Source organism: Muntiacus reevesi, chromosome 9, assembly GCF_963930625.1.
Source record: "Muntiacus reevesi chromosome 9, mMunRee1.1, whole genome shotgun sequence".
Classification (NCBI taxonomy): Eukaryota; Metazoa; Chordata; class Mammalia; order Artiodactyla; family Cervidae; genus Muntiacus; species Muntiacus reevesi.
The window spans coordinates 89,282,345-89,295,748 of NC_089257.1; positions in this window are offsets into that span (position 1 = coordinate 89,282,345).

A 13,404-nucleotide genomic window follows, 5' to 3' on the forward strand; every position below is an offset into this window, starting at 1 on the left:
ACGTGGGAATCACGTGACAATCATTTGGGAATAATGTGGCAATATCGTGTCAATCACGTGGTAATCACGTGTCAATCACGTGGGAATCACGTGTCAATCACGTGGGATTCACGTGGGATTCACGTGGGAATCATGTGGGAATCAAGTGGGAATCACGTGTCAATCACGTGGGAATCAAGTGGGAATCACGTGGGAATCACCTGTCAATCATGTGGGAATCATGTGGGAATCACGTGGTAATCACGTGGGAATCACGTGTCCATCACGTGGGAATCACGTGGGAATAACGTGGGAATCACGTGGGAATCACATGTCAATCACGTGGGAATCACATGGAATCACGTGGGAATCAAGTGTCAATCACGTTGGAAACACGTGGGCATCACGTGTGAATCACGTGGGAATCACAAGGGAATCACGTGTCAATCATGTGGGAATCACGTGGGAATCACGTGCGAATCACGTCTCAATCACGTGGGAATCTCATGGGAATCACGTGGGAATCACTTGGGAATCACGTGGGAATCATGCGTCAATAACGTGGGCGTCACGTGGGAATCACGTGGGAATCACAAGGGAATCACGTGTCAATCACGTTGGAATCACTTGGGAATCACGTGTCAATCACATGTGAATCACATGGGAATCACGTGTCAATCACGTGGGAATCACTTGGGAATCACGTATCAATCACGTTGGAATCACGTGGGAATCACATTTAATCACGTGGAAATCACATGGGAATCTCGTTTCAATCAAGTTGGAACCACGTGGGAATGACGTGTCAATCACGTGGGCATCACGTGGGAATCATTTGGGAATCACGTGTCAATCACCTTGGAATCATATGGGAATCACGTGGGAATCACGTGGGAATAACGTGTCAATCACGTGGGAATCACGTGGGAATCACGTGGGAATCACCTGGGAATCTCGTGTCAATCACGTGGGAATCACGTGTCAATCACGAGGGAATCACGTGGGAATCACGTGGGAATCACCTGGGAATCTCGTGTCAATCACGTGGGAAACACGTGTCAATCACGTGGTAATCACGTGGGAATCACCTTGGAATCACATGGGAATCACCTGTAAATCACGTGGGAATCACGTGGGAATCACCTGTCAATCATGTGGGAATCACGTGTGAATCACGTGGGAATCACGTGGGAATTACGTAGGAATCACGTGTCAAACACGTGGGAATCTCGTGGGAATCACGTGTCATTCACGTGGGAATCACGTGGGAATCTCGTGGGAATCACATGTTAATCACGTGGGAATAACTTGGGAATCACGTGGGAATTACGTGAGAATCAAGTGGGAATCACGTGTCAATCACATGTCAATCACGTGGGTATCACGTGGGAATCACATGTCAATCACGTTTGAATCACGTGGGAATCACGTGGTTATCACGTGGGAATCACGTGTCAATCACGAGGGAATCACGTTGGAATCATGTCAATCTCGTCGGAATCATGTGGGAATCACGTGTCAATCACGAGGGAATCACGTGGGAATCAAGTGGGAATCAAGTGTCAATCACGTGGGAATCACGTGGGAATCAAGTGGGAATCACTTGTCAATCACGTGGAAATCACGTGGGAATCACATCTCAATCATTTGGAAATCACGTGGGAATCACGTGGGCATCACGTGGAATTCACGTGGAAATCACGTGGGAATCACGTGGGATTCACGTGGGAATCACGCGTGAGTCACCTGGGTATCAAGTGGGAATCACGTGGGAATCACGTGGGAATCACGTGGAATCACGTGTCAATCATTTGGGAATCACTTGGGAATCACGTGGTAATCACTTGTCAATCATGTGAGCATCACGTGGGAATCACCTGGGAATCACATTGGAATCACATGTCAATCACGTGGGAATCACGTTGGAATCATGTGAGAATCACGTGGGAATCACGTGTCAGTCACGTGGGAATTACGTGGGAATCACGTGTCAATGACGAGGGAATCACGTGGGAATCACGTGTCAATCACGTGGGAATTACGTGGGAATCACGTGGGAATCACTTGAAATCACGTGGGAATCATCTGGGAATCATGTGTCAATCACGTGGGAAACACGTGCGAGTCACTTGGGAATCCCGTGGGAATCACGTGTCAATCACGTGGGAATTAGGTGGGTGTCACGTGGGAATCACATGTCAATCACGTGGCAATCACGTGGGATTCACATGGGAATCACGTGACAATCATTTGGGAATAATGTGGGAATCACGTGTCAATCACGTGGTAATCACGTGTCAATCACGTGGGAATCACGTGTCAATCACGTGGGATTCACGTGAGATTCACGTGGGAATCATGTGGGAATCAAGTGGGAATCACGTGTCAATCACGTGGGAATCAAGTGGGAATCACGTGGGAATCACCTGTCAATCATGTTGGAATCACGTGGGAATCACGTGGGAATCACGTGGTAATCACGTGGGAATCACGTGTCCATTGCGTGGGAATCACGTGGGAATAACGTGGGAATCACGTGGGAATCACATGTCAATCACGTTGGAATCACGTGGGAATCACGTGTCAATCACGTGGTAATCACCTGGTAATCACTTGTACATCACGTGGGAATCACGTGGGAATAACGTGGAAATCACGTGGGAATCACATGTCAATCATGTGGGAATCACATGGAATCACGTGGGAATCAAGTGTCAATCACGTTGGAAACACGTGGGCATCACGTGTGAATACGTGGGAATCACAAGGGAATCACGTGTCAATCATGTGGGAATCACGTGGGAATCACGTGCAAACCATGTCTCAATCACGTGAGAATCTCATGGGAATCACGTGGTAATCACATGTCAATCTGGTAGGAATCACGGGGGAATCACGTGTGACTCACATGGAAATCATGTGAGAATCATGTGTGAATCACTTGAGAATCAGGTGTCAGTCACGTGGGAATCACGTGTCAATCACGTGGGAATCATACATCAATCACGTGGGAATCACGTGGGAGTCACGTGGGAATCACATAGGAATCAGGTGGTAATCACGTCGGAATCACGTGTAAATCACGTGGGAATCACGTGGGCATCACGTGGGAATCATTTGGAAATCACGTGGAAATCACGTGTCAATCACGTGGGAGTCACGTGGGAATCACATGGGAATCAGGTGGTAATCAGGTCGGAATAACGTGTAAATCACGTGGGAATCACGTGGGCATCACGTGGGAATCATTTGGAAATCACGTGGAATTCACGTGTCAATCACGTGGGAATCACTTGGGAATCACGTGGAATCACGTGTCAATCACGTGGGCATCATGTGGGCATCACGTGGGTATCATTTGGGAATCACGTGGGAATCACGTGGGAATCACGTGGGAATCACTTGAAATCACGTGGGAATCATCTGGGAGTCACGTGTCAATCACGTGGGAAACACGTGCGAGTCACTTGGGAATCACGTGGGAATCACGTGTCAATCACGTGGGATTCACTTGGGAATCCCGTAGGAATCACGTGTCAATCATGTGGGAATCAGATGGGAATCACGTGGAATCACATGTCAATCACGTGTGAATCACGTGGGAATCACGTGGGAATCACGTGTCAATCACGTGGGAATCAGGTGGGAGTCACGTGGGAATCACATTTCAATCACGTGGCAATCACGTGGGATTCACGTGGGAATCACGTGACAATCATTTGGGAATAATGTGGGAATATCGTGTCAATCACGTGGGAATCACATGTCAATCACGTGGCAATCACGTGGGATTCACGTGGGAATCACGTGACAATCATTTGGGAATAATGTGGGAATATCGTGTCAATCACGTGGTAATCACGTGTGAATCACGTGTGAATCACGTGGGAATCACGTGTCAATCACGTGGGATTCACGTGGGATTCACGTGGGAATCATGTGGGAATCAAGTGGGAATCACGTGTCAATCACGTGGGAATCAAGTGGGAATCACGTGGGAATCACCTGTCAATCATCTGGGAATCACGTGGTAATCACTTGGGAATCACGTGTCCATCACGTGGGAATCATGTGGGAATAACGTGGGAATCACGTGGGAATCACATGTCAATCACGTTGGAATCACGTGGGAATCACGTGTCAATCACTTGGTAATCACCTGGTAATCACTTGTCCATCACGTGGGAATCACGTGGGAATAACGTGGGAATCACGAGGGAATCAAATGTCAATCACGAGGGAATCACATGGAATCACGTGGGAATCAAGTGTCAATCACGTTGGAAACACGTGGGCATCACGTGTGAATCACGTGGGAATCACAAGGGAAACACGTGTCAATCATGTGGGAATCACGTGGGAATCACGTGCGAATCACGTCTCAATCACGTGGGAATCTCATGGGAATCACGTGGTAATCACATGTCAATCAGGTAGGAATCACGTGGGAATCACGTGTGACTCACATGGAAATCATGTGAGAATCATGTGTGAATCACGTGGGAATCATTCGTCAATCACGTTGGAATCACGTGGGAGTCATGTGGGAATCACATTGGAATCACGTGGTAATCATGTGGGAATCACGTGGGAATCACGATTCAATCACGTGGGAATCATGTTGTAATCGCGTGTCAATCACGAGGGAATCACGTGGGAGTCACGTGGGAATCACGTGTCAATCACATGGGAATCACGCGGGAATCACGAGTCAATCACGTGGGAATCATGTGGAAATCAGGTCGGAATCACGTGTAAATCACGTGGAAATCACGTGGGCATCACGTGGGAATCATTTGGAAATCACGTGGAATCACGTATCAATCACGTGGGCATCCCATGGGCATCACGTGGGTTTCATTTGGGAATCACGTGGGAATCACTTGGGTATCACGTGGGAATCACGTGGGAATCACGTGGGAATCACGTGGGTATCACGTGGGAATCACGTGGGAATCACGTGTCAATCAGGTGGTAATCATGTGGGAATCACGTGGGAATCACGTGTCATTCACGAGGGAATCACATGCGAATCACATGTCAATCACGTGGGAATCAAGGGGGAATCCTGTGTCAATCACGAGGAAATCTCGTGGGGAATCACGTGGGAATCACGTGGGAATCACGTGGGAATCACGTGTCATTCACAGGGGAATCACGTGGGAATCATTTGGGAATCACGTGGAATCACGTGGGAATCACGTGTCAATTACGTGGGAATCAAGGGGGAATCACGTGGGAATCACGTGTCCATCGCGTGGGAATCACGTGGGAATAACGTGGGAATCATGTGGGAATCACATGTCAATCATGTGGGAATCACATGGAATCACGTGGGAATCAAGTGTCAATCACGTAGGAAACACGTGGGCATCACGTGTGAATCACGTGGGAATCACAAGGGAATCACGTGTCAATCATGTGGGAATCACGTGGAAATCACGTGCGAATCACGTCTCAATCACGTGAGAATCTCATGGGAATCACGTGGTAATCACATGTCAATCTGGTAGGAATCACGTGGGCATCACGTGTGAATCACGTGGGAATCACAAGGGAATCACGTGTCAATCACGTGGGAATCACTTGGGAATCACGTGGAATCACGTGTCAATCACGTGGGCATCATGTGGGCATCACGTGGGTATCATTTCGGAATCACGTGGGAATCACGTGGGTATCAGGTGGGAATCACTTGGGAATCACGTGTCAATCACGTAGGAATTACGTGGGAATCACGTGGGAATCACTTGAAATCACGTGGGAATCATCTGGGAGTCACGTGTCAATCACGTGGGAAACACGTGCGAGTCACTTGGGAATCACGTGGGAATCACGTGTCAATCACGTGGGATTCACTTGGGAATCCCGTGGGAATCACGTGTCAATCACGTGGGAATCAGATGGGAATCACGTGGAATCACATGTCAATCACGTGGGAATCACGTGGGAATCACGTGGAAATCACGTGTCAATCAAGTGGGAATCAGGTGGGAGTCACGTGGGAATCACATGTCAATCACGTGGCAATCACGTGGGATTCACGTGGGAATCACGTGACAATCATTTGGGAATAATGTGGGAATATCGTGTCAATCACGTGGGAATCACATGTCAATCACGTGGCAATCACGTGGGATTCACGTGGGAATCACGTGACAATCATTTGGGAATAATGTGGGAATATAGTGTCAATCACGTGGTAATCACGTGTCAATCACGTGGGTATCACGTGGGAATCACGTGTCAATCACGTGGGATTCATGTGGGATTCACGTGGGAATTATGTGGGAATCAAGTGGGAATCACGTGTCAATCACGTGGGAATCAAGTGGGAATCACGTGGGAATCACCTGTCAATCATGTGGGAATATCGTGGGAATCACGTGGTAATCACTTGGGAATCACGTGGGTATCACGTGGGAATCACGTGACAATCATTTGGGAATAATGTGGGAATATCGTGTCAATCACGTGGGAATCACATGTCAATCACGTGGCAATCACGTGGGATTCACGTGGGAATCACGTGACAATCATTTGGGAATAATGTGGGAATATCGTGTCAATCACGTGGGAATCACATGTCAATCACGTGGCAATCACGTGGGATTCACGTGGGAATCACGTGGGAATCACGTGTCAATCAGATGGGAATCATGTGGGAATCATATGGGAATCACGTGGGAATCATGATTCAATCACGTGGAAATCATGTTGGAATCGCGTGTCAATCACGAGGAAATCACGTGGGAGTCACGTGGGAATCACGTGTCAATCACATGGGAATCACGTGGGAATCACGAGTCAATCACGTGGGAATCATGTGGAAATCAGGTCGGAATCACGTGTAAATCACGTGGGAATCACGTGGGCATCACGTGGGAATCATTTTCAAATCACGTGGAATCACGTGTCAATCACGTGGGCATCACGTGTGCATCACGTGGGTATCATATGGGAATCACGTGGGAATCACGTGGGTATCACGTGGGAATCACGTGGGAATCACGTGTCAATCACGTGGGAATCACGTGGGTATCACGTGGGAATCACGTGGGAATCACGTGTCAATCAGGTGGGAATCATGTGGGAATCACATGGGAATCACGTGTCATTCACGAGGGAATCACATGGGAATCACGTGTCAATCACGTGGGAATCAACTGGTAAACACGTGGAAATCACGTGTCAATCACGTGGGAATCAAGGGGGAATCATATGTCAATCACGAGGGAATCTCGTTGGGAATCACGTGGGAATCACTTGGGAATCACGTGGGAATCACGTGTCATTCACGGGGGAATCACATGGGAATCACTTTCGAATCACGTGGAATCACGTGGGAATCACGTGGGAATCAGGTGAGAGTCACATCTCAATCACGTGGGAATCATGTGGGAATCATGTGTCAATCACGAGGGAATCTCGTGGGGAATCACATGGGAATCAAGTGGGAATCACGTGGGAATCACGTGTCATTCACAGGGGAATCACGTGGTAATCACTTGGGAATCACGTGGAATCACGTGGGAATCACGTGAGAGTCACATCTCAATCACGTGGGAATCATGTGGGAATCATGTGTCAATCACGAGGGAATCTCGTGGGGAATCACGTGGGAATCACGTTGGAATCAGGTGTCTATCACGAGGGAATCAGCTGGGAATCACATCGCAATCACGTGGGAATCACGTGGGTATCACGTGTCAATCACGTGGGAATCACGTCAGAATCACGTGGGAATCACGTGGGAATCAGGTGTCTATCACGAGGGAATCAGGTGGGAATCACGTGGGAATCACATGTCCATCACGTGTGAATCACGTGGTATTCACGTTGGAATCACATGGGAATCACGTGTCAATCACGTGGGCTTCACGTGGGCATCACTAGGGAATCACGTGTGAATCACGTGTCAATCACGTGGGAATCACGTGGTATTGACGTGGGAATCACGTGTCAATCATGTGGGCATCACATAGCCATCACGTGGGAATCACGTGTCAAACATGTGGGAATAACGTGGGAATCACGTTTCAATCACGTGGGAGTCACATGTCAATCATGTGGGAATCGTGTGTGAATCAGGTGGGAATCACGTGTCAATCACGTGGGAATCACGTTTGAATCACTTGGGAATCCCGTGTCAATTACGTGAGAATCACGTATCAATCAAGTGGGAATCACGTTTGAATCACGTGGGAATCACGTGTCAATCACGAGGGAATCACGTGTGAATCACGTTGGAATCACGTGTCAATCACTTAGGAATCACGTGGGAATCACGTGAGGATCACGTGTCAATCACGTGTCATTCACTTTGGATTCACGTGGGAATCACGTGGGAATCACCTGTCAGTCACTTGGGAATCATGTGGCAATCACGAGGGAATCATGTGGGAATCAAGTGGGAATCACATGTCATTCATGTGGGTATCACATGGGAATCACGTGTCAATCACGTGGAAATCACGTGGGAATAACGTGAGGATCACGTGGAAATCACGTGTCAATTACGTGTCAATCACGTTGGATTCACGTGGGAATCACGTGAGAATCACCTGTCAATCACATGGGAATCACGTGTCAATCACATGGGAATCACTTGGGAATCATGTGGCAATCACGAGGGAATCATGTGTCAATCACGTGGGCATCAGGTGGGCATCATGTGGGAAACACGTGGAAATCACTTGTCAATCACGTGTCAATCACGTTGGATTCACATGGGAATCACGTGGGAATCACCTGTCAATCACTTGGGAATCATGTGGCAATCACGAGGGAATCATGTGGGAATCAAGTGGGAATCACATGTCATTCACGTGGGAATCACATGGGAATCACGTGTCAATGACGTAGGAATCACATGGGAATCAGGTGGGAATCGCGAGTCAATCACGCGGGAATCACGTGGGAAAGACGTGTCAATCACGTGGGAATCATTTGGAAATCACGTGGAATCACGTGTCAATCACGTGGGCATCCCGTGGGCATCACGTGGGTTTCATTTGGGAATGACGTGGGAATCACTTGGGTATCACATGGGAATCACGTGGGAATCACGTGTCAATCACGTGGGAATCACGAGGGTATCACGTGGGAATCACGTGGGAATCACGTGTCAATCAGGTGGTAATCATGTGGGAATCACGTGGGAATCACGTGTCATTCACGAGGGAATCACATGCGAATCACATGTCAATCACGTGGGAATCAAGGGGGAATCCTGTGTCAATCACGAGGAAATCTCGTGGGGAATCACGTGGGAATCACGTGGGAATCACGTGGGATTCACGTGTCATTCACGGGGGAATCACGTGGGAATCATTTGGGAATCACGTGGAATCACGTGGGAATCACGTGGGAATCACGTGTCAATTACGTGGGAATCAAGGGGGAATCACGTGGGAATCACGTGTCCATCGCGTGGGAATCACGTGGGAATAACGTGGGAATCACGTGGGAATCACATGTCAATCATGTGGGAATCACATGGAATCACGTGGGAATCAAGTGTCAATCACGTTGGAAACACGTGGGCATCACGTGTGAATCACGTGGGAATCACAAGGGAATCACGTGTCAATCATGTGGGAATCACGTGGAAATCACGTGCGAATCACGTCTCAATCACGTAAGAATCTCATGGGAATCACGTGGTAATCACATGTCAATCTTGTAGGAATCACGGGGGAATCACGTGTGACTCACATGGAAATCATGTGAGAATCATTTGTGAATCACTTGGGAATCACGTGTCAGTCACGTGGGAATCACGTGTCAATCACGTGGGAATCATTCGTCAATCACGTGGGAATCACGTGGGAGTCACGTGGGAATCACATAGGAATCAGGTGGTAATCACGTCGGAATCACGTGTAAATCACGTGGGAATCACGTGGGCATCACGTGGGAATCATTTGGAAATCACGTGGAAATCACGTGTCAATCACGTGGGAGTCACGTGGGAATCACATGGGAATCAGGTGGTAATCAGGTCGGAATCACGTGTAACTCACTTCGGAATCACGTGGGCATCACGTGGGAATCATTTGGAAATCACGTGGAAATCACGTGTCAATCACGTGGGAATCACTTGGGAATCACGTGGAATCACGTGTCAATCACGTGGGCATCATGTGGGCATCACGTGGGTATCATTTGGGAATCACGTGGGAATCCCGTGGGTATCAGGTGGGAATCACTTGGGAATCACCTGTCAATCACGTAGGAATTACGTGGGAATCACGTGGGAATCACTTGAAATCACGTGGGAATCATCTGGGAGTCACGTGTCAATCACGTGGGATTCACTTGGGAATCCCGTGGGAATCACGTGTCAATCACGTGGGAATCAGATGGGAATCACGTGGAATCACGTGTTAATCACGTGGGAATCACGTGGGAATCACGTGGGAATCACGTGTCAGTCACGTGGGAATCATGTGGGAATCACGTGGAATCACGTGTCAATCACGTGGGAATCACGTGGGAATCACGTGGGAATCACGTGTCAATCACGTGGGAATCAGGTGGGAGTCACGTGGGATTCACATGTGGGAATCACGTGGGTATCAGGTGGGAATCACTTGGGAATCCCGTGGGAATCACGTGTCAATCACGTGGGAATCAGATGGGAATCACGTGGAATCACGTGTCAATCACGTGGGAATCACGTGGGAATCACGTGGGAATCACGTGTCAATCACGTGGGAATCAGGTGGGAGTCACGTGGGAATCACATGTCAATCACGTGGCAATCACGTGAGATTCACGTGGGAATCACGTGACAATCATTTGGGAATAATGTGGCAATATCGTGTCAATCACGTGGTAATCACGTGTCAATCACGTGGGAATCACGTGTCAATCACGTGGGATTCACGTGGGATTCACGTGGGAATCATGTGGGAATCAAGTGGGAATCACGTGTCAATCACGTGGGAATCAAGTGGGAATCACGTGGGAATCACCTGTCAATCATGTGGGAATCATGTGGGAATCACGTGGTAATCACTTGGGAATCACGTGTCCATCACGTGGGAATCACGTGGGAATAACGTGGGAATCACGTGGGAATCACATGTCAATCACGTGGGAATCACATGGAATCACGTGGGAATCAAGTGTCAATCACGTTGGAAACACGTGGGCATCACGTGTGAATCACGTGGGAATCACAAGGGAATCACGTGTCAATCATGTGGGAATCACGTGGGAATCACGTGCGAATCACGTCTCAATCACGTGGGAATCTCATGGGAATCACGTGGGAATCACTTGGGAATCACGTGGGAATCATGCGTCAATAACGTGGGCGTCACGTGGGAATCACGTGGGAATCACAAGGGAATCACGTGTCAATCACGTTGGAATCACTTGGGAATCACGTGTCAATCACATGTGAATCACATGGGAATCACGTGTCAATCACGTGGGAATCACTTGGGAATCACGTATCAATCACGTTGGAATCACGTGGGAATCACATTTAATCACGTGGAAATCACATGGGAATCTCGTTTCAATCAAGTTGGAACCACGTGGGAATGACGTGTCAATCACGTGGGCATCACGTGGGAATCATTTGGGAATCACGTGTCAATCACCTTGGAATCATATGGGAATCACGTGGGAATCACGTGGGAATAACGTGTCAATCACGTGGGAATCACGTGGGAATCACGTGGGAATCACCTGGGAATCTCGTGTCAATCACGTGGGAATCACGTGTCAATCACGAGGGAATCACGTGGGAATCACGTGGGAATCACCTGGGAATCTCGTGTCAATCACGTGGGAAACACGTGTCAATCACGTGGTAATCACGTGGGAATCACCTTGGAATCACATGGGAATCACCTGTAAATCACGTGGGAATCACGTGGGAATCACCTGTCAATCATGTGGGAATCACGTGTGAATCACGTGGGAATCACGTGGGAATTACGTAGGAATCACGTGTCAAACACGTGGGAATCTCGTGGGAATCACGTGTCATTCACGTGGGAATCACGTGGGAATCTCGTGGGAATCACATGTTAATCACGTGGGAATAACTTGGGAATCACGTGGGAATTACGTGAGAATCAAGTGGGAATCACGTGTCAATCACATGTCAATCACGTGGGTATCACGTGGGAATCACATGTCAATCACGTTTGAATCACGTGGGAATCACGTGGTTATCACGTGGGAATCACGTGTCAATCACGAGGGAATCACGTTGGAATCATGTCAATCTCGTCGGAATCATGTGGGAATCACGTGTCAATCACGAGGGAATCACGTGGGAATCAAGTGGGAATCAAGTGTCAATCACGTGGGAATCACGTGGGAATCAAGTGGGAATCACTTGTCAATCACGTGGAAATCACGTGGGAATCACATCTCAATCATTTGGAAATCACGTGGGAATCACGTGGGCATCACGTGGAATTCACGTGGAAATCACGTGGGAATCACGTGGGATTCACGTGGGAATCACGCGTGAGTCACCTGGGTATCAAGTGGGAATCACGTGGGAATCACGTGGGAATCACGTGGAATCACGTGTCAATCATTTGGGAATCACTTGGGAATCACGTGGTAATCACTTGTCAATCATGTGAGCATCACGTGGGAATCACCTGGGAATCACATTGGAATCACATGTCAATCACGTGGGAATCACGTTGGAATCATGTGAGAATCACGTGGGAATCACGTGTCAGTCACGTGGGAATTACGTGGGAATCACGTGTCAATGACGAGGGAATCACGTGGGAATCACGTGTCAATCACGTGGGAATTACGTGGGAATCACGTGGGAATCACTTGAAATCACGTGGGAATCATCTGGGAATCATGTGTCAATCACGTGGGAAACACGTGCGAGTCACTTGGGAATCCCGTGGGAATCACGTGTCAATCACGTGGGAATTAGGTGGGTGTCACGTGGGAATCACATGTCAATCACGTGGCAATCACGTGGGATTCACATGGGAATCACGTGACAATCATTTGGGAATAATGTGGGAATCACGTGTCAATCACGTGGTAATCACGTGTCAATCACGTGGGAATCACGTGTCAATCACGTGGGATTCACGTGAGATTCACGTGGGAATCATGTGGGAATCAAGTGGGAATCACGTGTCAATCACGTGGGAATCAAGTGGGAATCACGTGGGAATCACCTGTCAATCATGTTGGAATCACGTGGGAATCACGTGGGAATCACGTGGTAATCACGTGGGAATCACGTGTCCATTGCGTGGGAATCACGTGGGAATAACGTGGGAATCACGTGGGAATCACATGTCAATCACGTTGGAATCACGTGGGAATCACGTGTCAATCACGTGGTAATCACCTGGTAATCACTTGTACATCACGTGGGAATCACGTGGGAATAACGTGGAAATCACGTGGGAATCA